Raw genomic sequence first — 26,861 nt, 5'->3', positions numbered from 1 at the left:
ATTAAAAAGTCTTTACATTACTCTTCACTACTTAGGGAATAAAGCCTAAATCCCTTTGCACGAAACCGACATTTTTCAATCCTCCCTAATTTCTCCATGCAGCTTCTTGTTCCTTTCACACTTCGCTCCTCCAAGACTGGGTTTCTTACCTCCTGTCCCCGAACTCATTTTAATGTTTTAGTTCTGGATCTTTTTATGTTGTTAAGCTGGTTCCTCTGCCTACATTTCATTAATTCATTACAGCAACATGTCCTGATTCTTTTTTCTGGGCCAGGCACTGTATGAGGACCCCGATGGGAAGAGATGGAAACAGGCTTTCCTTGCAGAAAGAGCATCGCCGGCAATGGAAATGAGGACTGTGCCCTCCTGCTAAATGTCGTGCTGGAGGTGAGTGCATGGTCCTGGGGGGCAAGACCAGGGGATCTCCTTCTGCTGGTGAGCGTCTCCTTCGAGGCTCTACTGGGCTCAGCTGCTTGCCCCTTTGGGAAGACTCTGGGTGTTGTTGGGGCCATGTTTTGTAAAGTGAAGGAGTCTCTGGCCTCCCATGTCTGGCTTTCTACAGTGGCTACGGGCTTCCTTCTGACTCCCACCCTCTACACGCCCACCTGCTGCTGTTGGGACAGCCTGGAGGCTACCCGGCCTCTTCTCTGGGCTCCCCAGAGGTAATATGGTCAGTCCTACAGATGTAGCGTGATAAAAGCTCAGATCTCAGGCCTTAAGGCAATTTCTTTAAGAAATATCTCTTGATTTGGCAATTCTCACCTTACCGGAAAAAAAAAATTCAAAATCAAAATCAGGATTTAGTGCACCTGGTCCGGGTCAGAAGTGCCCTCGAGGTCTTTGAGTTGGACCCTCTGCCCCCCGCCGACACTCATAGACAGACACCCCAGCCTCACCACCTTCAGTGCCCGAGCCTTCTTGGCCAGGTCAGCTCCCTGCTTGCCGCTGAGCAAGTGGCCCATTGGGTCAGGGCTGCCAACGTGAGTCTATGAAGGGTTGGGTGGGAGGGGGGCGGGGGGGCCAATCCCTCAGCGAATACCTCGCCCTGTCGGCTCACTTGTACAGTAAAGGAAATCTGATTTTAAAAATAGAGCTTGGAAGAGGAGATGAGGGGTATTTAGGGGCATATTCGAGCCTGGGGCGGGGATCGGGGAGAGGTGAGGACAGGGGAGGGGGCACGCAGCCTGAGTTGCTGAGAAGGAAGGTGGAGAGCCAAGAAAAAGGAGGCGTGCGGGCAGAGGGGAACGAGGGACAGCGGGCGTTCTCTGTCACGTTCTCCCCTTTCCTGGCCTCTCAGACACTAGCGGTCACACCTGCGGCCCTGGCCCTCTGGGCTGTCAGAAGGGGCATCGGGGCTGAGATCAGGGGGAGACCCTCGTCTGCCTTGGCCTGCCTCCAGGCCATCCTCAGAACTGCGTGGCTCTGTGGGACACAGCTACCAGGTCTTGAGGGCTAAGCGACTTTGAGATGAACGTCCCGCATTTACTCCCTCCGCTGCCCCGGACCTGCTGTGCCTCACTGCGGGGTGGGCACGTGGGAACACTGGTGGGTATTAGTTATTTTATTAAACTAGCGTCAAGGTCCAGGTGTACCCTTGTTAGGCTAGGGCTGGGGCTCCTTGGTTTCCTGGTGCAGACCGGTGGTGGGGTCACTCTCCCCCCTCAGCTTGCCAATTGGGATTTCCCAGGTGGCTCCCTGAGAGCCCCGGGAGGAACTTGGGTGGGTCTTGGGTCCCGTGGACTCCCGGGGACTCCTGCTTTGTCTGCTCGCCCCCTGCCTTGTGGATTCAGACCACTCGGGCCTTACAGCTGTGAGACCCTTCGCACCTGGAACCAGAGCAGTCAGCCTCAGTTGCTTCCCGCTCTTCACCTGGGGGCTGGGGCCTGGGGCCTTGGAACACAGTTTCACCGAGGAAACAGTCTCTGGAAGGGGCTTGCAGTGATTCAGGACAGACATGGAATTACAGCAGAGCTGGGGTTGGCCCCAGGGCTTCGTCACCAGCCCCAAGCTAGCTTGATGCGATACCTCCCGGAAACGGTTCCTCGGCCCCTTGCCTCTTCAAGCCATCGAGGTGAGGGGCAGTGCCCCTGACGTAGCAATATTTCTGTGGCCAAGTCCCTACACCCCCGCCCCCTCACTGCTTGATTGGCAGCTCCAGGGGGCAGCTGGATCACTCTGCCCAGAATAACCCTGGGAGGGATTGGGAGAGGGGTCACATACGAGAATGTCCTTCTTCTTTGGGCTGCCCAAATGGGCCAGGCCAATCAGCTGCTCCCCAGGCTGCTTTTGCCTTTCAAGGCAAGCGGGCAGAGGAAGGAGCCTTGCCAGCTGCTAGCCCGGGGCCCACACTGACTTTCAGTGTGACCTTCTCTTCCTGGGCCCTCAGTTTCCCCAGAACTGCAAGGCGGGCTTGGGCAGGGGATCTTTGTTCCTGTAGCTCTGGGGTCCTGGCAGGTGCCAGATGGGTGACTTGGGGAATGGCGGTTAAAGGAGGGGTTGGCTGAGCAGGTGGGGCTCAGGGACCCCACCCTGCCTCAATTCCAGAAGCTGGGGGTCCTTGTACTATTTAAAAATAGTATTAGGAGTTGGGGTCCTCACACTATTTCATTTACGGAGAGCCCCCCACGTATAAGTCATGGTTGGGAGCTTAGGCTGGCCGGTTCCTCCTGGGGTTTGTCCCGTTCGACATTGGGGCTGGGAGGGTCTCAGTGGAGCCTGTCTCTGGTGGGGCCCTCTGGGCCTGGTGTTCTTCTGGCTCTGTGGACGGGACGGGAGCTGTAGACCTAGAAGCTGGGTGAGGGCTTTGAGGGAGACGAGGGGGCTTGGCCTTGCTGTGGGTGGAAGTCGGGCAGAGTGGGAGGCAGACTTCCTTCCCAGGGGAGGTGGCCCTTTGTAAGCTGGAAAGGGTCCCAACAAGGAAGGGCCTGTGATTATCATGAAGACTGGCGACTTTTAGTTTTGGAACACCTGCTGTGACTGGACGGTCAGCCCTCAGACAGCATTTTCACGCCTGGGTCAGCTTGAATTTCCCCACTCGCCCTGTGAGGCGACGGCGTTCCGCCTTGCGAGTGAACGCACGGGAGCCCTGGGGCTGCAGTGACTTCCCTGGGAGCTCCGATCAGCAGTGGCTGTGGCAAGGGGGCCAAGACCACCGAGCGAGCACCCCTGGCAGCAGGCTCCTGATGACCGGAGCTAGCGAGGGGCGGGGCGCGTGCACGAGGAGGCGAGTGCCGTCCAGACGGGGCTAATTAGAATTTATTTATTGAAACTGACGTTTCCCCGGCGTCTGCTCTGTGTCAGGCATGACCCTAGCAGCTTGACCCCCAGACACTGACTTTGCTCCGGACATAGTTCCCCATTTCGTGGCATCGAGAGAACCCAGGTCAGGAAGGAAGCGGCAGTGTAGAAAGCCAAGTTTTCCTGCTTCCTTCCACCAGTGGCTGGAGAGAGCAGGAATGGATGCCCCAGGGGGGCAGACAGTGGCCATTTGGGGACCCCGAGGGACCCTCGGCCAGAGAGGCCACTTTGGTTCCGTGGCATCCATGTTCTCAGCCTCGTGACCCGATGGGAGGCCAGGCCCTCCCTCGGAACAGGGGGCCCCAGTGTCTGCCTCCATCTCCCTGAAAAGCTCATGTGGTCATGGCCAACTCATTTTGGCCGATTCGGTTGTCGGCAGAGGGACAGGACAGCTGGCCCTGGACCTGCTAATTATAGCCGCTCAAGTATTTGAACGAGGTACTGAGTCCCCCATGTCATGGTTTTTTCCTGCAGACAGACTAACCCTTTTACCTTTGTTCCTGAGTGCTGGCCAGCCTAGCCGCCCCATGTATCGCCCAGGCACCCCACGTCCCCCAGCGAGCCGCCTGCCCGGTGGGGAGGTCAGCATGGGACCTCCACCCCAAGTCTTACCTTTGATGCAAGCGTTCAGTTGCTCTGCTCCTGTCCCGCTGTCGGCTAGAATCTCGCTTCTTCCTGCAAAGTGATTGGATACGTTTATTTCTGTAATTAAGAGTGTCCAGGCTTTGGGTCACTTATGGACATTCTCCTGTCCCCCATGGCACACCCCACACCTTCTTCCCTGCTTCTGTCCCAGGGCTGAGTCACTTTGCTCCCTTTGGGTACTTCCGTTTTTAGTACTTACTATTTTCCAGACGCTGTTCTAATTCTTTGAATCCTTATGGCAACCTGTGACGCTCTTACTGTTACTGTCCCCATTTTTCAGAAGAGGAATTGGAGGCTCAGGGGCGAACCTCAAATCTTCAGCAGACCTGAACTTGTTCTCCCACTGGGTCTGATGAAGGCTGCGCCTCCTGCTGGCCTCAGGGATAGCCTACCACCCACGGAGGTCCGCAGTGGCGCTTCCATTCAGCTGTCCCCATGGACTCCTGAGCTTTTGGCAAGACCCCAGTTCTTTCCAGACCCCATTTTGCTCTCAGCAAGAGCAAGAGTTGATGTGAGTCTGGGGTCTGGGCCCCGTACGTCACCCCGAGTTGGTCTCTTAGCTCCCTGAGCTTCGACTTCACAGGCGAATCTAAGTAGCATCTCCTCAGGCTGGTGGTCCTTCCTTCCCCTGGGGCCCCGTCCAGGGGGACCCCCGTGCTGTTTTGTCCTACCCCTGGTGTCTGTATGCACATGCTACTCCTTCGTCCCACCCTCTGTTGGCACGCAGTAGGGCTGCAGGCAGCAGGTGTGTTCTCAGAGGCGGGTGGAACTCTGAGCGGTTTCCTTTCTCCCCTCCCAGGTGGCTGGAGGTGAGACTGCGCTTCCCCCCCAGGGAGGGAGCAGATGCCTGGCCCAGAATCCAATCGAAAGAAAGGTCTGCAACATGAATTTTTTTTTTTGATTTGTAAATTTGGACAATTTGTAAATGTGTAGCTCCCTCAGGATGGAACTAACCTGACCTCTTTATTTTGCAGCTGAGGCTCACTGCTCCCTGGGTGGGCAGTGAGTTGTGGGTTCCTGAGGCCAGCATGCGGCCTGGCGCCCCACCCCCACCCCCCCTGGGACGCACCCCTGTCCAGAGGGGGGTGCATGCTGCCCTCCTAGGCTGACCTCATAGCAGACCAGGTATGTATGCCCTATCTTTACGCCACACAGGTTCCGTGGGCAGAGGCCTTAACACCACGTTAATATGGTAATATAATTAAAAATCCGGAATAACTGTCACTCTATTATATGTAATCAAGGGAGGTATTAAAATCTCTGACCAAGATACAAAGGAGTGCAACAAGTGAGACCTCTGGTGGGGGCTCAGAGGGGGCCCAAGGCGGAGCAGAGAGCACAGACTCCCCTGGGGGACCTTGGTCAAGTGACGTGAGGCCCCCTCCCCTTCTGTAGGATGGGGACTGTCATCTGTCAGCGTTGCCTTGTTGCCTTAAATGAAATAAAATAGAAAGTGCCCGGCACACAGTAGGTATTCAACACAGATAAAAATAACCCTTATTTGAGGCAGATCTGTCCCCTCCCTGTTTGAAAGCCCTTCTCATTTTTAGAGAGCCCAGAGGGAAGACGAGGGGAGCAGGGACTGTTGGGGGTCAGTGTAGGGATCCAGAGAGCCTTTTCTTGAGTCAGCTGTATGACTTGGGCTGGCGTTGCCTGGATTTATGAGGCCTTCCGGAGGAGCAGACGTCTTCATGTTGAATTAGCCTGGCCCGGAGGTGGACGCAGGTGATGTCAGCCCGGGTACGGCATTTTATTTTTCTTTATCCTGCCATATTTCATATCTGAAATCTATGACAAACACCTCAAAGTATTCACCAGGACCAAACCTAGGCCAAAATAAAATGCTGTGTAATAAACAGCAGAGCCTCGCGTGTGGGAAAGGCGATTACGAGCTGGTCACGCTGGCAGAGGGCTGGTTAACCTGTGCTCACGTTTCTTCTACATAAAGTCATGGTCAAAATAGATCTCTGCCCGGCAGGGGGGAGGAAAGTTCTAGAAGGTCCCTGTCTGTGCTAGCAAGAGGAGAGACTCTAGGAGGCCAGGGTGAAACAGGACGAGGGCTCACACTGATTCAGGTTGAACGTTGGCTTAGTTTGGTGTTCTGGAGGTCTCAGAGCCTCAGCGGCTCCATCTTTAGGTGAGACCAAGATGGTCCCTGCTGCGCACTTAGCCCTGTGCCTGCTCAGGGATTCTGACAGCCTAGACAGCTGGGAGGGGGCCTGGGGAGTTGAGTCTGAAGCTCAGGGAGCAAGCAGGAATTAAAGTGTCTTGGGGAGAGGGGCATTCTGATGGGACACCAGGGTGCAGCTCGCCACCCTGGACACAAAGGGGGGCAAGCAAGGGCCTGTGGGGTTGTTCCCCTTTGTCCTGGAACCGACAGATCGGATATACCCGTGCCCTTGAGCCACACTCCGTCTTGATGAGATGTGGGGGAAAAGATGGCAGCTGCAGGTTCTGTACAGAAATCTAGCTGTCAGGACTGCTCACTGGGCAGCCGCGCGGCTGTTGACGACGCACGTGAGCTGTGGGGCTGCTGCTCCCCAGAGGCCCGCATGTCCCCTTCACCAGGCCCAGCTCATGTGACATTCTCCTGGAGTTCTCATTCCAGCTAGCTAATCCCCGAGAACATGGGGCCTCTTAAAGACTGAAAAGGAAAGTCCTCCCTGATGGGTGCATTGCAGACACTCCCGCTAGTTGGCTCGGGAGGGATTTGGGGCCTGGGGGCGGTGAAATCGCAGCCGGCAGGCCCACACCTGCTGGCCTCCTGTCACTGACACGCCACCTGGAGGCCCGGGGCTCTGGCTTTAGGACATATAAAATTAAAAGAGGAATGATCTTTGGGATAAAATAAATCCCCCGTGTCTGGCAGAACTTGTTTTGGGGATGTGTACCCCATCCTGGGCCATCAGCCAAAATGCTCTTCCTTTTGTTTTTGTAAAAAAAAGAAAACAACCCCCCCACCCCACAAACAAACAAACGAGAAAAACCAAAAAAAAAAAGAAAAAAACCCCACACCAAGTGTTTATTTTAATTATGTAGGGAATGTACTGATAATTAATACACTCGTTACTAAAAATCAAACACTGCAGATAAAAGCTAAAGCCATCTGCAGCCCCTCCCTCACTCCCAGCTCCCCCCACCCCCAGCATATTCACTGCCGTTGCCAGTTTCAGGTGCATGGTTCCAGATATTTCTCTGTGCATTTATGTATGTATATAAATAGACCTCTAAAATATATGATTTTGTTTATTTTTTACATAAGCTACAGCACAGTGTACATTCTCTTCTGCTGCTTTTTCTTCCCTCAGGAATCTGCCTGGAGATAATCAAGATCGACACCGTGCCTTATAACACATCTTAGTACCCTGTAATCCGAACGCCCCGGGGCTGACTTAACCCCCTCACTGCTGCGGCAGGAGCCCCAGGTCCTTACCCCGTGGGGACAGGAAGCGGAGTGCGGGGCAGGTGTAAGTAATTTCTCAGAAGCGGGCTCACAAGTGTTTATGACATTATCACAAATGAATATATGGCTGCATCAATTAGCAAAATAAAAGGGGGACATGCCTGGACCAATGATGGCAAAGTGTTTATGAACAAAGGATCATGATGAATCCAGTTCTGTGCAAAATACTGAGGTCCATTAAAAGACAATAGGTCTCGGCTGTTTCATTCTTTTTAAGAGCTGTTTAATATTCCAGGGTATGTATGCACCCTTGTTGATTAGACCCTCTTCTATTGTTGAAAATCCCGGCTGTAAGTGTGCCGGGGGGTAGAGAATGTGTCCAGATAGGAGCTCTGGTCAAAGTCCTGGTCATCTGGGTTGGTGGGGGGAGTCACAGGTTCATGGCTGCTTGTTACGTTATTTAAGGAAATAAATAAAAATGAATACGTAAGATAAAAGTAGACCTTGCAGAGATAAACGAGCATGTCATGAGCCGAGGTTTCAATTCCTACGATTTTGTTCCACTGATGCCGCTAGAAAGGGATCTAAGCCATTCGTGTTTTGTTGTTTCAAATGGCCCCGCAACGAGCATTTTTATAGCCAACTCTGTAAACATATCCCTGGCTGTTCCTTTATCCCAGCTTCTTGGAGGTGGGGTAGCTGGGTTAAATGGTTTGCAAAGTTTATTTTCATTGATCTTTCTAAAATGCCATTTTGACCTTGTCACTGTCCTGCTTTAAATCCTCCCTCTGACTTCCTGGAGCTTCTGGGATGAGGTCCAAGAGCCTTAGCCTGGCACGCAGGCTCCTTCAGGGTCTGGCTGGAAGCTTCCCAGCCTCGTCCCCCCCAACCCCTTGCCCCCCACTAGGCACACTGCAGCCCCAAGAGCTGCCTGCTTCTGTCTGTGTGTGCTTTGCCCTTTTACATTCGGGGGCTTCAGCCTGCCTTCCCAACCAGCTTCCCCCGAGCCTTTAAGACCAGGCTTTGAAATGTACCCCACGCTGAACTCCCCCCAGCACCTTGTTGAAAAGTCCAGCAAAGCACAGTCCCCGTAAGTGTGATGCCTCATTGACACATTTTCCTAGTTCAGGAGAAGGTTTTGAATTTTTCCAGAATGCATGAAACCGGCCACATGTCAATCTCCCCTTTTCCTTTGTCCCTTTCTAGGGCCCTGGGCTCCTGGGTCGCCTGGATCTGCCTTCCTCCCACTGAGAAGGCCTCCTGTTCTGCTCCCGAGGACTGAGCCGTCTGCCCCGTGCACTGGGTGAGTGCTCCGAATGTGTCAGACCACAAACGCATGCCTGGGGGGGAACCTTCCCCTCCACTGCCCCCAACGGCTCTGCCCTGCCCTCCAGGGCACAACACCAGGTTCCCTCCGTGCCTGCTGGCAGGACCCCAGAATCCATGAGTAGGGGGGATGGTAGCATCTCGGGGTTGAGTGTGCTGGTGATGGGTTTGGGGGGCATAATTACAGCTTGGAAACGGTTGATTGCATCTTTTATGGCCTTCTCCTTGCCAGAGGGAAATGGGCTCAGTCCCAGAATATAAGAAGGAGGTAAGTCTTAGCATGTGACAGCAGGGCCACCAGCTGTGGTAAGGCAAGGGCTCTGGGGAGAGGACAGGCTGACAGTGGATGCTGCCTTGGGGACAGGGTCATGTTCCAGAAGGAGCACAGGCTTTGGGGCAGAGGGACGATGATGCCAGGTCCACATCACCCTGGGGGCAGAGGGCCTCACCTGCTTGTGGGAGGGACCAAAGTCACCGGACCTGCTCAAGGTTTGGGTCTTTTTTTTCCCCTCCAGGATGGGGGGTTGGGGGGTGAACTCCGAGAGGCCGGCCATCTTGAGAGCACAAACCCAGCTACAGAGCAGACGTGAAGTGTACGTCTTTGGCAAGGCCCTGAGAATTCCTGTGCCTCAGTTTCCTGATCGGAAAAGCATCTGCACACATGGAGTAGTGATAGGCAGAGTGAGACAAGAACACAGATAAATCACCAAGCACAGTAGCCAGTGGAAAACGGGAGCCTTTCCCCTCCTGTCCTGTCTGAAATGCATAACCTTCCCTCCTGGAGACACAGGCAGCCCCTCTTTGGAGCAGGGAGACCCACAGAGGGGAAAAAAAAGGCTGCAAGAGTGTGAGTGGGATTAAAGGCCCCCCCCCTTGCCCCTCTCGCTCCAGTGCAGACGCCCCCAAGGGAGACCCTGGCCTTTCTGTCAGTGCCCTGGCAGGGGAAGGGGCTGCCCCCGCCGGGTTTAATTGGGTTCTCCTGAAAAGTTTGGCAATAGTTTATTTTATTTTTTTATAAATATATATAAAATGTCAGACTGCTCTTCAGGCAGATTTTTTAGGCGTGTATTTTATGGACTTTGGCAAGGACGGCTCGGAAGGAACAGTGGTACAGTCTCCAGGGGTTAATAATTCCTGGAAAAACTTCTGGCTAAACCTGACTTCTCCTGCATTTCACAGAAAATGCTCCCTGGGCCCGGCCCAGCCTGAAGGAGGTTTTTGTGCAGTGGGCAGCCTTACCTAGCGCCCGTGTGGCTTGTCTGTTGCCTTTTACACAAAAGTGAACTTCCTCGGGGGCGGGGCACAAAGACTCCTCTCTCCGAAAGGTTGGGTTTATTTACTCTGGAGCGGCTCACCCCGGCTGTTTCTCGGTGGCCCCGTGTGTGGAGCTGCCTGCACCCCTACCTCGTAGCCCCGTGCTTCTCGAAACCCCACTCCCCACTTCTTCACACAGGGACGGGGGACAGGGCCCCGGAGCCGGCGCTGTTTGTGTCTGAAGCAGGAGGAAGTGTCCTGGGGAGGGGGATAGAGCCTCCCTCTCAGCGGGAGCCCCTCCCTAGCCAGCCTGCCAGGCAGGGGCTAGAGGGTTTGCCGTCCTGTGGCCTTTGGCTGGTTAGCGATTTGGGTAGGTGACTTTTTAAATCCACACCGGTGCTAACCTGAGCTCTTTCCTGCACCACAAGCTACCCCTGACCAGAAACCTTTATTTGCAAAATTTCTTTTGTGCGAGTCTTGTGTTCCGCACCCCGCATTGCCCCCCCCCCATAATGCTGCAGCGGCAGGAACGCATATGCAAATACCTCTTTACCAAACATTTGCAAATTGACACTTTCAAAGCAATCCTTTAATAGATTAAAACAAGAGCAGTGACAAAATAACAACAGAAACCCCAGGCTCTGAAAAGCAGTTTCCCCAAGGTCTCACAGTAGCTCCCAAGCGGGGCAGCAGGGGCAGTCTGTCTGTCTGTCTGTCTGTCTGTCTGTCTGTCGGGAGTCAGCCTGCACTGTCCACCTGCAACACGATGCTGCCCCCCCACGGCGGGTCAAAGCAGCTGTCGGGACCCCGACAGTGCCCTGGCCCATTGGATTGCCAGGAGCGGGACAGTCAGGCTTGCAGTGACAGGGGTCTCCATCCCCAGGTCCCCAGGTTCCTCTGCCCCCCCCACCCCGAATCTTACAATCTTACTGCCCCACGAAAGTGCGTCACTGCCTTGAGGGTGAGCTAAGACAGCCTGGTCATTCCACACAGCCTGTTACACACGCACGCACGCACACACACACACATGCACACACACACACACACACACACACACACACACACACACACACACGTGCGCGTGCCTGCGCGCGTTCCCTGAGCGCCTGCACTGGGAACAAAGACAAGAAAACTCCTTTAGAAACTGCAGAACAGAGCCTCGTCTAGCGGGGGTCCCCTGATAAAGGCCCCGTCCACCCAGAGTTCCTGGGAACTGAGCCCCCATGAATGGGCCTGGAGATCCAGTGCCTGATGCGGCGTGGGCCGCATTCATCAACATGCAGGCCCCTGGGCCCCGTCGCCGGGCGAGGGGCTTTCACGAGTCCCCAGAGCATCCAAGTCACGGTCCAGCAGCCGGCTGAATCCGTGGCTGCGGCCCAGCCTCCAGAAAAGGGCCCTGCTTTTCCCATGACCGGGAGGCCTCTCAACTCACCAGACCCCCCCCTCCTACTTCCCCCCTGCAGGAAGGTTCCCCCCCACCCGCTGCACCAGCCTGTTGCCCCAGAGAGGACCCAGGCCAGCCTTTCTGGGCCTGGGAGTTGGGGCGGGCACTTGGCCACTCCAGGTGGCCCGGCCCTTGAGATGGGGAGTTGGCTGCAGGACAGCCCCCCACCTCCCCCCTGCTGGCCCCGAGCACTCACCCCCATTCTCTGCTCCTCTCCCTCACTGCCTCATTGTGACAGAAGCGCTCCACCAGCCATCTCCGTGCCTTTGCCATGCAGCTCAGGGCAAGGTACATGGGAAAAGTCTGCGCATCCTTGCTCTGACCCCAGCCTGTCTCCTCCGCAGCCAGCCCCGCTCGGGACTTAGCTCTGTAGGAGCTTCTCAAAGGCCTAGACGTGCGGGCTGCCAGCCCGGGCAGGGAGCCGTGCTGCAGCCTCCCGGCCAAGTACCGGCCTGCCTCTCTCTGCTCGGATGCCTCCCGTAACAGGGAGCTCCCTCTCTCCCCGAGCAGCCCGCTCAGGGCTCGCACACCGAGCTGCTTTGCCGAGCCCTCCCCTGCTTTCTGCATCTGCCTCCGCGGCTCTGCCCTCGGCTCTCCGCAGACAGCAAGCTCACTTCAGTGCTCTCCTTTCCGTGCTGAGGAGCGAGCCCCCCACCCACCGAGGGATCAGATCTGGGGTCCCTGTCACCGTCCAGATCACAGCCGTCTACACCTGTCCCGGGGCGCCTCTGCCCCTGCTCGGTGGGGTCTGGGACAGGAGCCCTTTGCCCTGCTGTTCTGCAGAGAGCCCAGGGGAGGGCGCGGGTCTCCCCTCCCAGGTCCAGCTTCTCGAATCTCTCTGTTAAGCGGCGTCTGAGCCCTCCGTTTTTTATGGCCCCTCTGCTAGTTGCCAGGGAGAATGCTCTCTATGCAACCCCCTGCCTTTTCTGCAGGAGCTGCTGGCGGCTGGCCGGCCCTGGGCAGCAGCAGCGGCGGCGGCAGGCGGCCACAGTGGGGCTGGGGGGCTCCTGAGACAGAGAACACCAGACCGGGCTGGACTCCCTGCTTCCTAGCTGTGAGACCATGTAATTCCTTTTACTTTTCAGAGCCTCTGTTTTTCCCTGTGCAATAGATAAGAGAGGGGCTCCCTCCCCGTGAGATAAAAATGAGATAAGAGTCACCTAGCACACATCAGACACTTCATGAATGCTTATGGAGTAGACAGTGGGACCCAGGGAGGGAGACGCACATGTAACAAGTGGCACGCAAGGAAGAAAACAGTCTGGCCTTTCACGACCCTGCCCCGAATACAAACAGGAACCTTGCTTGCCAGAGACCCCTCAGCCAGCTTAATTGCACAAATGAAGTCAGCCAGAGGCAGCCCCTGGCCTGTGAGCTCACAGTAGATGCAGCAGGCGGTAGAAATGCATGCGAACCCACCTCTGCATTTAATACGGCAAGAATTTGCATTGTGTGTAATAGCACGCGGGGCCCCGGGGTAAGGCATGAAGAAACACTTTGCTCTGCTGCTGCCTGGAAGGGCTGGCTTAGACAGTAGGGGGGGCCATCTGGGAAAGAGAAACCCAGTGGGCTCCGGGCATCCCACAGACTGTGGGATCCGGGTATCCTCCCATGCACTCATTCTCCAAACCACCGCAGTGCACCTACCTTGGCAGGCCCAGACCCGAGTGGGAGGCTGGACCCCGAGTAGTGGCAGTCGGCTTCCTGTCCTCGAAGTTCAGTCTGGTGGGGGAGAGAGACAAGGAGTAAGTCAGTCACTGCACATCAAGTGATCGGGGGGCGGGGGGGTGATGGCAGGTGAGATTTATGGAGCCCTGTCTCGGGGCCAAGCCCTGAGCCTGCACAGGACTCACCCGGGGAAAATCTCTGAGCACCAGCTTCATAATCCCCATTGGGTTGATAAGGAAACTGAGGCAGGGGATTGTGAAGTCGCATACTCACCGTCTCTCAGCTGCTGTGAGGCCAGGCTGGGATGGAACCCCAGACCGTCTGAAGCTCCCCACCACACCCTGCTGCTGAGGGCTGCTCAGGAAGGCAGAGCTGAGTGCTGGGGGGGCGTGGGTGGGCAGGGGATGGATTGATTAGTTATAAGCACCTCCCAGCGGTGCTTGAGATCCCAGCTCCTCTGTGGCCCAATCCGTTTGAAGGGCAGATTCAAAATTAGGTGGTAGCACCTATGGGCAGAGGCTTATGAAAATGGCATTATTAACCTGACGTGGAGAGGGCCCTGCCCACCTCCAGGCAGATTGCAGATAGAGACGGAGGGGGCTGGGGCTTGTTTATGTGGACAGTGCGTGAGAGAGGACAGAGCACATCCGGGGGTGGGCCCGCCAGGGCTTCTTCGTGGGGAGGACTGGCTTTGGAGGGGATGAGGGCTTGATGGCTGAGAGAGGGGAGCAGGGGAAAATATTCAGGGCAGCCCCTCACCTCAGGGAGATGCTCTAAGCTAGAACCCACTCTTGGAGGGAGGGTCTCTGGGCCCTTTTCTGATCGGCACAGGGACTGTGAGCCTCACTGCTCCTCAGTTTCCCAAACGTCACTTCAAGAAAAGCCCCTGTCCCCACACCTTCCCTCCCACTCCCACCGCTGTTACAGTCGGCAGACACCTGTCTGCGTGTTGGAGCAGTATTCAACAGGAGAGCTCTGGTTCCCGGAGGGAGGGAGCGAGGAGGGCTCGATGTGGACGGGGGAGGGAGGGAGGAAAGCCGTGCCCCCGACTCAGAGAGGCGGCTGAGCCAGGTCTGCAGCGGGTAGGACTTGGGCCACTTAAGATTTGTGCCAACTCACGGTGCAGTGGAATCAGACAGTCTGAATTCTTCAGACACCAGCCAAGAGTCTGTGGCGCCCCCAAGTGCCGCAAGGGGGCTGCCTGGGCCACATTTCTGAGCCCAGAAAGTGAGGAGGGGGAGACCGTCAGTAGGGACTGTTGCTTTTGCATCTGTATTGGCGCTTTTAATTGCGGCATGGAGAGGGGGGCCAGGCCATGTGCTGGGCTGGGGACAGCCGGGAGGGGGTGGCAGGCTCTGGCTTGGGGTGGCTGCTGGCTGTGCCCCTCCCTCACAGAGGGCTCCGCTGCAGTGCAGCAGGCTGCCGGAGGGTCCCGGGAACTGTCCCAGGGAACTGTCCCGGAGGGTCCCGGGAGCTGTCCGCTGGCCGGCTTTCCAGAATGGGAAACGGAGGAGGAGGGAGGGAGCTTTTCCAGGGTGACGAGGTGCCCAGGAAGCCCACCGCACAGAGTCTGGCAGCTTTAGAAGGGCCAGGATCGGGGAGAAGAGGAGGAGGGGGGTGGTGGTCCGTAGGGTCTGGGGAAATTGGCTGGACCTGGGGTCGAGTGTTAGTTTGCCGTGGGTGATATGACTGATGCAGAAAAAGGGGGCTGAGAGAGGGAGAGGAAGGGGCTGAGGAGTCAGAGCAACTTGGTACACAGTTTTAGGGCAAAAGCACTAATTCTTTTCCTCCCCAAAAGGCAATTAAAAAAAACAAAACAAAATAAAATAAAATAATTTTAAAAAGGCATTTGAAAGCTAGACAGCTCAATCCTTAGCAGCCAAGCTGGTCTCCGGAAGGATTCATCAGGTGGGCAGCTCTGTCTTGGAGAAGGGAGGGGCTGGCAGGTCCTTTAGAGCCAGTGAAAAGGTTGCAGGGGCCTGGATGGCTTAGGGTGGAGGAAAGGGGCCAGGGAAGGAGAGGGCCTGGGGGGAACACAGGGGATCTGAGGGAGGCAGGAGGGCCAGGGAGGGGGCTGGAGGGCCTGGAGGGAACATTGGGGTGTATGTGTGAGGGAGGCATGAGGGCCAGGGAAAGGGCTGGAGGGCCTGGGGGGGCGGGGGCATGGGAGTGGGGTCTGAAGGAGGCAGCAGGGCTTAGGGGTGGCTGGAGGGCATCTGGTTCTGCAGCTCCTGCACCTTTGCACTTTCTCCTGGATCCAGCCAACTTACAGTGGCCTGCTCCCATCAGCCCCAGCCCCTTTCTTGCACCCTCTCCACTTTGAGGCATTCGTTCTGTGAATCAGCTCCCTAATACCCCCCAACATTTAGTTTGGATGCTGGGCTCCTCTGCTTTTTTTGATGGCTTCCCCTCTCCTACCCCCTCACCTCCTGCACTTTATTTTTACCTATTGATCTTTAAGACCTTCAATTATGTAAAATTTGAAATAACACAAAAGTAGAGAAAATAATACATATTTTCATCACAATTTACAGTTTCCACATTGCCGGCACCCAGGTGCCAACAGCTCTCAGCCCCTCCTGTTCTGTCTGAGCCTTACACTGGCCCCTTACCACCCCCACCCCAGACTATTTGGAAGCAAATTCCAGACACCATATTGTTTCCTCTGAGCATATTTCAGTGCCTATCTCTAAAAAAGAAGGACTCTTTTCTGTTTTAAAAACATAACCACAATGCCACTTTCACAGTTAAAAAATTAACAGCCTTTCCTTAATGTCATCCAACATCTATTCAGCATTCAGATATCCCCAGTTGACTCATAAATTTCTTTAACTGTTGGTTTGTTCAAATCAGTGTCCAAATTCTTTCCTGCACTTTCAAGGGGCACTGGGATGACAGCAGGTAAGTTACAGATACAAATTCAGGGGTCTGACTATATACCCTCACCTTAAGTGAGTAATCCACCCTCAGTAAACCTCAGTTTTCTTACTGAAAATGGGGCAACTTCGGAGTCTCTCCCAGGGTCATTTAGAGGATCGGAGACAGTGCACGGGAAGCCCCCAGCCCTGTTTCTAGACATAAAAGACACTAAGCAAACAGAAGTTGCTAGAACTTCTTTTTTTTTTCTGGAAACATTTAAAGGGGAGTTGGTCTGGGGTAGGTAAAACAAAACTGGCTATCATCCACAAAACAAAAGGCTCCTGGCAGTCCAGGCCCCCTGAGTGATGAAGACAGTACGTGTACCACATCTGAACGAGGGCAATCTGCAGTCTGGGGACTGGGACCTCCAGCTGGCTCGGAACTGTCACCCCACATGGGAACAGCAACCTGGGACCTATCAGGGACCCCGCCGGTTGCTGATCCACTAGATGGCAGTCTCTGCTGGGAGTCCAGGAGGGACCACTACCCCAGAAGGCTCTGGCCACCCCCCAGCCCCTGGGGCCGAAGGGGGATGCACACCACTAAAACACTGCAGATAATTTCTAAAAAGCATTTCTCAAGATGTCATGCAAGACATTCTGGTTTTCTCCCTGTATAAATCCGGGCCCCACTGCAGAAGCAGAGGGAATGAACATTTAATGATCATTTGCTCAGGCCAGTCATTGGTATGTCCACTCTCTCTTTAAATCATCACCACAGCTATGACTGATTTCCCTTTATTTTACAGCTGAGAGGACTCTGAGAGGTTAGTGGCTTATCCAACATCAGCTAGGAAGCAAGACCCAGGATTCCAATCCAGGTTTGTCTGATTCCTGCCCATAATATGGAGAGGAGGAAGGATGGGTGTTTGGTCTGATGGGTGGATGGATGCTGGCCTCGGTGAGGTGTCCGCAGATGGAGAAATGGTGTGATGGCTGGTGCATGCTGGTGAGATGGGTGAATGAATTCAAGTGCAGAGGGTGGAGAGATGGATGAATGAGAGAGAATAGCCAGCTTCTCACCAACATTAAAGGCTTACTTGGTCTCTGAAGAGATGTCTCCTCTGAGTGGAGCTTGCTGGCGAAGCTCCTGCCTTTTGCTCTGCCTCTGAGCGAACTGACTGGCTCAGGTGTCTCTGGGACAACAGGTGGGCTGCCAGCTCACAGGGACCAAGCCCCAGCTGTGGTGCTGGAGCTTCTCAGCAGCAACTCTCAGTTCCAGCAGTTTTCACACTGCACTGAGAAACAGCAGGCAGCCTCCCTCCACTGGCTCTCCTGGATGACTAAGCCCTGAGCCCAACCGCATGCTCAGTCCTTATGTAGCCACTTGGCATAATTTTATCTCCTCTAAATCATTACAATGACCCTCTATGATAGCAGTTACCACCCTCAATTAAGATGCAAGAAAATTGAGGTTTAGGAATGCTAAGTGACTGGCCCCAAATCATGTAGGGGACAATACAGAACCAGGATTTGAACCCTGGTCTGCTTTATTCTTCCAAACTCATACACTTTTAACATTTATTTTTCTCTAAGTCTGTGTCTGAAAAAAAATTCACTCCTTGGGGTTAACCCATGTTAGACTCCTCCACCTGGTCTGTCAGGGAGCTGGACCTCTTATCCCCCATACTCTAAATTTATTTCTCAAGTAACACCTTCTCTAGTTTGTCCTATTTGTGACTATCACACATATAAGGGTCAAGCATACTACTGACATCTTGCAGTATAATTAATCAAGTCAAATTTCTGGTAGTTCCTATGATGACTGAATACTAAGGGAAGCAGATGTAAAAATGACTCTAGAGCCTGAAGGAGTACAAGGCAAGGAGAGAGGGAATCAGACAGAGGGCTTAAGGGCAAATCAGTAAGCCTCCCTGAAGACCTGGCTCAAATTCAGCAGATATGTTTTGATAACCTGCATATGGACTAAGTCCTGTTACACATATCCCAGATGCTCAGGTTTGATTCCCAGGTTTGCTGTTTACTAGTTTTGTGAGTATTTAACCTCTGTGCCTCAGTTTCCTCAGTTGTAATATGGGGATACCAACAGCACCTTATTAATGGGTACTTGAAAATTAAATGAGTCAAACATTTAAAGAGCTTAAAAACAATGTTTCCCATATGGTTAGCATTCAATAAATACTCCGTTACAGTTAAAATTGTAATTGTCATAACTACTTTATTGAGATGGTATTTAATATCTCTAACTGCTAAAGAATCATTATCCACATTTTATAGACGACAGAACAGGTGCTCAGAGATGTGTATGAGCTTGCTTTTGGAGAGGGAGTCTGTGAAATAGAAACACATATAAATTTAAGGCTAGAAGATTTTAGCTCTAGTTAGGGAAATGAGAATTATATACACTAAATGGACATTATCCATCTAATGAAATATTAAGCCTTGGAATAGGCATTTCCTTGGGGGTATCGAGAATTATAGAAAGAATGGGAGCTGAGAAGAAGCTGAGTAGATGAAGGGCAAGATGAACAATTACGTTGTCTTGGTTCAACTTCCTGGCTTCTAGAAGCAGTGGGCAAGTTCCCCCAGTATTCTCATGTATGTTCTTACCAAATTTCTTTCTCTTTCTGTTTTTTTTGGGGGGGGTAGAAAATAATCATTTTAGAAACATTTCTTTGTTTGCTCTTTTGAGGGTGGCTGTTTGGAATGAAGAATTGTTCCATGGAGTCTTAGCTTATGTAGGGCATGAGGACTGGGTGACCTCCTCCCATTTCTGGGCAGGATATTTGCAACTTAAGCCTCGGCAGTGTGTAGCTGCCTGTGGGGGTAGTGCTGGGGTGGGGTGTACATTTGGATGCCCTGCTACCCCAGACAAGGTATGGGGCTAGCATCCGTGCTGACTTGCTGGGCTGTGTTGGGTGCATGCTCTGATTTCAGCATTACCTGACAACGACTCTGCAGGTCCTGCAGGAACTGTCGCCTCTGCGTCTTCTTTAAGGAAGGCAGTGTATTTACTCATCCATGGCTGTTAGTATATCCTGGAGATGCCCTGTGCTCCTGGGACTGCCTGTGTGGGAGGTCACATAAGCCGTCCCACTCACCCACACACACGTTCACACACTCACCTTGGAGGCTGACAGTGGGGTATCAGAAAGCAAGAACCGCCATAAAAATGAGGCAGCAGGGGTAAGTGGGTAAGGCAGACTCTGGAGCTCAGCATCTTCCTTGCTGCGTGACCACTTGTAAGTCACTTAACCTTTCTGAGGCTCAGTTTCCCCGTGTGTAAAATGGGACTAAGCATGTCTGCCCATATATCAGCTTCTCAGGGAGTCTCTCTCGTCATTTGCTATTGCTCCCTCTCCTGCTTTATTTTTCTCCATAGTTCTGTGTCATATACCGCATATCATACTTACTTATTCTTAATGTTTTCTGTTCTGTCTCCACCCAAGGGATGTTAGCTCTCCGATTTTGTCTGTTTTGGTCATTGCTGTATCCCAGGACCTAGACCAGTGCCTGGCACAAAAATTGCGTGCTCAGAACTTTTGGGGGGAAGAAAAAAAGAGATGCTGTTGAATTGTACCCCTCCCCGCCAGAGACTGTCAGTGCATGCCAAGCAGGCAGCATGGTGCCTGGTGCAGTGTATGCATTCAATCAATATTGGCTAATTATGATTATTATGTCTAATTCGCAGGGCTGCTGTGAGGATCAAACAAGATAATGTATGCTAAGGCATGCTGTGAACACTACGTGCTGGGTACAGGAGGTACAACATTAATGATCGTCTGATGCTTGGAGGGAACTTGCACTTAAACTTCATGCTTTTCACTTCCACACCACCTGGGAGGGAGGGCAGACTGGTGGGTTTTTGCCACCTGAGGCTCAGAGAGGGGAAGGGCCTTGCCCAAGGCCATACAGTGTGATGAAGGCAAAGGCAGAAGCCTAGGTTCCCAGCCTGGTGGTCTACCCATGACTCCCTTAGGAAAGTACCCAAGTGGATATATTTATGTATATATTATGTTATACACACATAAACATGATGTATATGTGTTTTAAATTTTATTTTTAATGTTTCATGTCTCGAAAGTTGCACTGTGGTCAGTGTGCTGGGCACCTACCAGGCCAATCTGGGAGGGTAGGGAGGAAACTGGCTATATTGTCAGTAAGGGTCAGAGTAGAGGCATTTGTAGTTTCTGGGAAACGATTTGGTCATCAAGAATCTCCTGGCATAGACTCCCCCGAGGGCAGCCCCATTTCATGAAATGAATTTTAGTTTTCTAAAGCGCATCCCTTAGTTGGATTTCTATTTTCCAGGGCACTTGTTTAAGCTTTGATGCCGTGTCCAAAAAAGAACAGATCCCAACAATTTCCTGCCCGAGGCCCATCCTTCCCGAAACCCTCGGCTTGGCCTGAGCATCGAGATAATTCGTTTTTCTAATCAGATTGGGGGCTGTTTGGCCAGCAGGGTGGGTGTGTGGGCCGGGGAGGGGGGTGTTCAGGGTGGGAGCTGCTTGAGGAACTGTCGATAGTTCACTGCACCCTCACGCTGGACCCACGAGGGTGCTGCTGTCCTCAGTCTACAAATCGCGCAAGTCGGGGCACAAGACAGAGAGGCCAGGTCACGTCTCTGCAGTTACACAGCTCATGAGTGCCTGCTGGGGTGGAACCTGGTCTGTCTGTCTGTCTAGCACCACAGCTCGGGCGCTGCTGCAGAGGGAAGAAAGATTTGGATGAGGGTCTCAGAGGCAGGGTGGGGGTGGGGGAGATTACCTGGTTGCCTTGGTGGGAAACTAATGGCTAATTCTGCTTAGGAACTAGTGCTGCGACTATCTTACAGATGGGGAGACAGGCACAGAGAGGTTCGTTAACTTTCCTGATGCTGCCCAGCTCGTCAGGGTTTGAGGCTGGATTTGGAGGCAGGCAGTGTGGTGTTGAGCACATGTGCTCTAACCATGGGGAACAGAGCTTTATGACTGAGCACGTAGTCACGCAATGTAAAGATGGCACACAGAGTTCAAGGATCTCGGCTGGACTCCCTTTACCGTCCCCTGGTGGGTGTGCTCTTCAGTGAGTCAATGGATTCATTCTCCCCCTTAACAGAGCCCTGCAGAGGCCCTGCAAGCCAGTGGCCCATGGAAGTTACTTGTAAAGAATCCACATATGTGATAAAGCTTTATATATTTATAAAAGGGGGAGGAGAGGGTACCTGGGAGATTTGGGAGTGACCATTGAAGGCAGAGGGCAGCAAGGGTCTAAGATCGAGGGAAATGGAGGTGGGGGTCATGGTTGTTGTAGAGGTTTTAAGAATCAGTAAACCAAGAGAGGGGCAACCCTGGTGCAATGGCCAGAAGTGACCCTGAACCAAGGATCATGATTAATTCTCCACAACCGAGGGATATAAAGAGATCAGACTGGTTTGTGGTTATTAATTTTATTATTAAAAAGAATAGAGTCAAGAAATAAAGTAATAAAGGCCTTGAATAGAGCAATCGTGAGAATGTGTTCTGGACAAAAGATTATGATTAATCCAGGTCTGCTAACCTGACATGAACAAACAAAAAAGGTCTAGGCTATTTTCTTCCTTTTAATGGGGCTTTGTGTTCCATAGAATGGGCACACGGGGGTTTTTCGCGAGAGATGAAAGATCTTTGTGGGGAAGGAAACTGTGGATGGGTGTAGGCGGGGCTTAATGGGTTTTACTGAATAGTCAAAAATGAATGAATGCATAAATAAAATTATAGAGGTCCAAGTGTGGACCAGTGACGAGGATGTGTTTTTAAACAAGAGTTATGAGTAATCTGTTGTATCCACCTCTAGTTACTAAAAAAACAAAACAAAACAGAACAGAAACAAAGCCCAATGAATTCGAGGGTATTGGGATGGTGGGTAGGAAGCATATCAACAGCTATATAGAACTGTCATTGGTCTGGGGCTGGATGGTGGCTTCGAGTGTATTTGCTGTATAGTTAAATATGAATTAGAGGAGTAACAAACTGAGGGTTACTGGAGGGGAGGCGGGGGGCGGGGTAATTGGGTGATGGGCATTAAGGAGGGCATGTGATGGGATGAGCATTGGGTATTATATGCAGCTGATAAATTATTGAACACTACATGTGAAACTAATGGTGTACTATATGTTGGCTCATTGAATTTAAATGAAAAATTTAAAAAATTAATTTGATGAGAAAATAAACAAAAGGATGAAAGACAGCTGATAATGAAGCACCAAAGATAATGTTGTATGAATTATGGATTAAGATTAATACACTTATGTACATTATTTATGTACTTTTATGTATTATTTATGTACTATTATGTACTACTTATGTACACATTTAAAACCATAAAACAAAGCTCTTACGTCTGTGGATAAGAAGCATTGGAATAGAAGTACTAATAATATAAGTGCTGATGGATATTTTTGTTCTGCGTTAGTGCTGACCTGGTGTGTTTATTGTATTTAAAAAAATAAGTAAAAACAGTAAGGGACATGTGGGAAACGATGATGCAATTATACCTGGAATCAAAGATTGTTATTACCTCAACTCTGCATACCTGAGTCCATTAGGAAGAAGATCTGGGCTGGTTCCTTTGTGGGTAAGAAGCATAGAGACAGATGCTTATAATGGCTGTTACTCTGGTTTTTGATTAGGTCATGCACGTTGATTATAATATATTAAGTGAAAAAATATGTACGATGAGAACTATGCTTAGGCCAATGGTGAGAGAGTGTCATGAACCAAACTGTGATTAGTCTTGAGCTGCTCATCCAACAGCCGTTAAAGAATACCTGGTTGTTTCATCCTTTTTAACACATGCCTTGTGTTCCACAGAATGGAGGCCCCAGAGTAGGTCTAATGACACTCTGTTGATGAAGATCTTGGCTGTGACCTCCTGTGGGAAATGAGCCATGGACCAACCAACCAAGTGAGTGATGGGTAATGTTATTGTTCTAAGGTTGGGTGGTTGGGTGATGGGTGTGTGTGTAGCATTATTAAACATGAACAGGCACAAATAAAATCAAAGATGGTCAAACATAGACCAGTGAGGAGACTGTGTCATGAACCAAGGTGATGAATCTCATTTGGCATAACTGTCACCAAGGTAAGAAAAAAAAAAAAAAAACAGGTTGCTCTCTGTGTAGGAGATGAGCAAATAATAACAAACAATTATATTCATATATATTAATTTTATACATGTATAGAACATGCATATCTCTTTACAGAATTGTTACTTATTCCTGGGTTGAGTGGTGAGTTCCTGTTTATTGATTTATTAAAAATAAATGAATGTGTACATAAAATAAAAAAGAATTAAACATGGACTAATGAAGACAAGATTTATGATCCATGATTACATAATCCTGCAAATCTGAAGGACATTAAAACAAAAAATCTGTGCTATTTTATTTATTTTAATGGCATTTCACTATTAATTTATACGCTATGGTTTATATAGACACTTCTGCATTGATAAATTTGGGTGTTACCCTGGCGACAGCGACGCTCCGGTAGACATAGATACTGGTAGTTTTCTGCTTGTCGGTAAGATTCATAGGTATTCTTCTATGATTTTTTGAAAGGAATAGATAAAATTAAAAAGGACCAAGTGTAATCCAGAGAGGGTAATGTTTAATAAACTAAGGCTCATTATTTTAATTCTACACAAGTGAAAGCCATTGAAAATGATCCAGAGTGTTCAGTTTTTAAACGGTTGTCTTCTGTTGCACAAAATGGAACACCATAGTTCATTTAATCATGCAATATTTATGAGGATGTTGAATCTTATTTGGATGGATAAGGTACATAAAGAAAATGTAAGTAATAGTTGATGTTCTTAAATCTTTGGCTGGGAAGTTGTTCAAGGGTGTTCATAGCTAAGAAAATGTATGAATGAACAAATTAAGGAGTAAAACAAGAGATGGCAGACATGGGCCTATGATGATAATATCTCATACTCCCAGGATTAAGATGATTCTAATTCTGTACATCTAAGGTCCGTTTAAAACAATGTGTTGGTTAAGGAGTAGTCAGTATTCTTGCTTTTGCATGATGGTGCATTGGATGTTGATTTTAGTACTAAAAACAAATAAATAATTACATTAATGCATAAAATACAGGAAAGGCCAAAACTCAGACCGGTGATGAGAAGGGTCCAAGGATTACAGTTAATTCAGTTCTGCCCTTTGGTCCGCTATCAAAATAATCTAGTCTTTTTCATTCCTTGGACCAGCTACTTTGTGTTTCACTGTGGATATATACGTAGTTTATTTAAACAATTCTCCATGGATAAAGATCTAAGATACTAACTCTGAGCAAGGAGCACAAAGGGAGATGAAAGATAATGTCAGTGTTTTACTTGTAAGAGTAAGAGATTGGATTTATGGTTGCTCATTAAAACTTCTTTAGAAATGACCAAGTCAAACAAGAGAGAATCAGCATGGACCAACGATCAAGAACTATGATTCATCCAATTCAGCTTCATTAGAAAAAGTTCTAGACTATTCCGTAAAGATAAAGAATATTTATTAGTGTTGCCCAATAGAATTTTCTGCAGTGATGGATGTGTTTTATATAATTTGTTCTGTCCAATATGGTAGCCACTAACTACATGTGACTCTTGAGCACATGAAATGTAGCTAGTGTGTATGAGGAACTGAATTCTTAATTTTACTTGATTTTTATGAAATTTAAATAGTCCTATGTGACTCATGGCTATTCTGTTAGTCAATTGTGTCGGGTAGTTGGGTAATGGGACTTTCTTGAATACTAAATATGGATAAATAAATATATAAATTAATAATACACAAATCAATAACAGGATTAGTTATGGGCTAGAGATGAGAATGTCTCATGAAACAAAGATTATAATTAATCTAGTTCTGTGCAACTGAGATTCATGGGCAAGGAAGTCTTAGGTTCATGGAAAAAAGACATAGGCTTATTCATTTGTTTTATCAACTGTTTATATTACCTTGTGTGTCTGTTTCACAGTTCATGTGAACATTTCTCTACCATTGAAGATCTTTGTATCTTGGTGGGAGAGGATCAAAAACATACTGTCCAAATCATAGTTGGAGGGCTGAATGGTGGTGTTGTCAATATTCAGTACGTTATTATATTATTTACTTTAAAAAATGAATAATAAATTATAGTCCATGCTTGGTGCAAGGATGATAATGTGACATGGACTAAAGTTTGTGATTCATACAAGTCACCACAACTGCGGTCCATAAAACTTTATCAGAATGGAAGGGAGGGAGCACCCCTTTCATTAGGCCCTATTAAGCAAGGTCCTTTTTGAAAAAAGGTGAAAGAAGATTCTCCATTTTACATTTGTTTAATATTTCATTTTATACTCCATCACTCTAGATTTATACATTCCACCATTGGTAAAGATTTGGGTGTCTAACATGTTGATAGAGAAACACAAGTAAAGATTTTTGGTGAACCGTTGGGGAAGTAAAATGAGATGTTCCTGGATTTTCTTTGTTATGTCTTTAAAATTTGACCAAATTAAAGAAAGACTAAAACAAGAGGGCCACGCATGGTTATGATGGGTGTGGGTTTGCATGAAGAATGGTGGATCCGTATGCACAACAGTGAGTCCATTGTAGAAAGAGGTCTAGTGTATTAGTTCTGGGAGAAATTAAACAAAAGACAGAAGTAGGTGATATTCTTTTATTCTTGCTTGTGATTCATGAATATGATCAAGTCATTTTTAGTCAATGAATGAATGAATGAACAAATGCGTAAATGAATAAATAAAAAAAAGTCCCAAGCCTAGACCAATGATGAGTACCCTGGGGTGTCTGAACCAAGGATTTTGATTAAACCCTGTAACTCTGAGGTCCATCATAAAAACAAACCTCATTTCTTGCCTTGGTGGGACATGGATTGTGGCAGTTAGGAATACAGGCGTCTTGCTTGTGGCTTTGGCACATCTTAGGGATGGGTCCTTTTATTAGTGAATCCGTGTGTGAGTACATAAAGAAACACATCCACAAATAATGACAATGAGACCTAGGTATTTGCCAGTTACGAGAGTATCTAATGAGAAATAAATTATTATTCAAACATTTCTGAGGAGCTGAGTTCCAGGAAGTGAAGATTTCATGGTTTTTACCATGTTTTATCAGAAACTCGTAGGCAGATGTCTGTAAGCATCAGTGTTGTTTCTGGGTTGGTGGTGGTTACTTTTATCAAGTAAAGGGGGTTAAAGGGAAACATCATAAATATTGATTACAGAATACTTAATTAAAGAAGACCAAGCATGGGCCGATGTTAATGTGTTACGTGAGAGGAGTTATGATTAAATTAGTTATTCTCAATATCATTTTTGAAAAACACATCTAACTTTTTCTGTGCGTATTTGAGTTTATGGGAAGATATTAGTTGCGTTTAGGTATGTCTAGGTATGTAGTTTCACAAATGTTGATGATATTATTGTAAGTGATTGAAGGAAGAGATTATTTAAAAGAGGGCAAACATGTATCAATGAAGATAATATGTCATTAAAAGAAGTTCATTATTAATCTTGCTCTACCCTTCAGATGTCCATATAAGTAAAAGGGGGTGGTTTGGGGCTCTGTCCTCTTTGGGTAAAGGGCGTAGAGACAATTGCTTATAACAGTATTTTGCATTTTTTTTTAAGAGAAAATACAAGTTATTTCATGAGCAAATAAACCAAAAACAAACAGATAAAGGAATAAATTTATAAGGTACAGTTATGCATGGATCACTGATGAGCATATGTCAAGAAATGAAGATGTAGATTTGCCAAATTCTAAACAAGGAAGATCCATAAAAAAGACAGTCTAGGCTCGGACCTGCGTGGTTAGGGTTTAATAGACAGGATTTGGAACGGGAAGAGTTCTTAATTCTTCTACTAGGATGTAGATTTAGCAGTTGTCCTTATATTACATACATTAATAATTAAAGAAGTCAGC

General features: G+C 49.6%; 1 long non-coding RNA gene and 2 other non-coding genes across 3 annotated transcripts in view; all 3 read left to right on the top strand.

The window, feature by feature from the left end:
- LOC113267261 (uncharacterized) overlaps window positions 1-26,861 on the top strand; it is a 129,240-nt gene that overhangs the window by 9,725 nt on the left and 92,654 nt on the right. The window contains exons 3-10 of the long non-coding RNA XR_008961464.1: window positions 275-387; window positions 4,742-4,816; window positions 4,917-5,067; window positions 7,251-7,409; window positions 8,552-8,648; window positions 16,705-16,776; window positions 19,608-19,679; window positions 22,747-22,840. This is a non-coding gene — a long non-coding RNA (uncharacterized LOC113267261). The remainder of the gene's footprint in view (window positions 1-274; window positions 388-4,741; window positions 4,817-4,916; window positions 5,068-7,250; window positions 7,410-8,551; window positions 8,649-16,704; window positions 16,777-19,607; window positions 19,680-22,746; window positions 22,841-26,861) is intronic.
- On the top strand, window positions 7,508-7,584 carry LOC113267441 (small nucleolar RNA SNORD112). The gene has a single exon (XR_003320788.1). It is a non-coding gene; the product is annotated as a small nucleolar RNA SNORD112 (small nucleolar RNA).
- LOC113267416 (small nucleolar RNA SNORD113/SNORD114 family) lies at window positions 25,697-25,768 on the top strand. The gene has a single exon (XR_003320770.1). It is a non-coding gene; the product is annotated as a small nucleolar RNA SNORD113/SNORD114 family (small nucleolar RNA).

Source organism: Ursus arctos, unplaced genomic scaffold (genome assembly GCF_023065955.2).
Source record: "Ursus arctos isolate Adak ecotype North America unplaced genomic scaffold, UrsArc2.0 scaffold_25, whole genome shotgun sequence".
In the NCBI taxonomy this organism is placed as follows: Eukaryota; Metazoa; Chordata; class Mammalia; order Carnivora; family Ursidae; genus Ursus; species Ursus arctos.
This window is presented reverse-complemented; position numbering and strand designations above follow the sequence as displayed.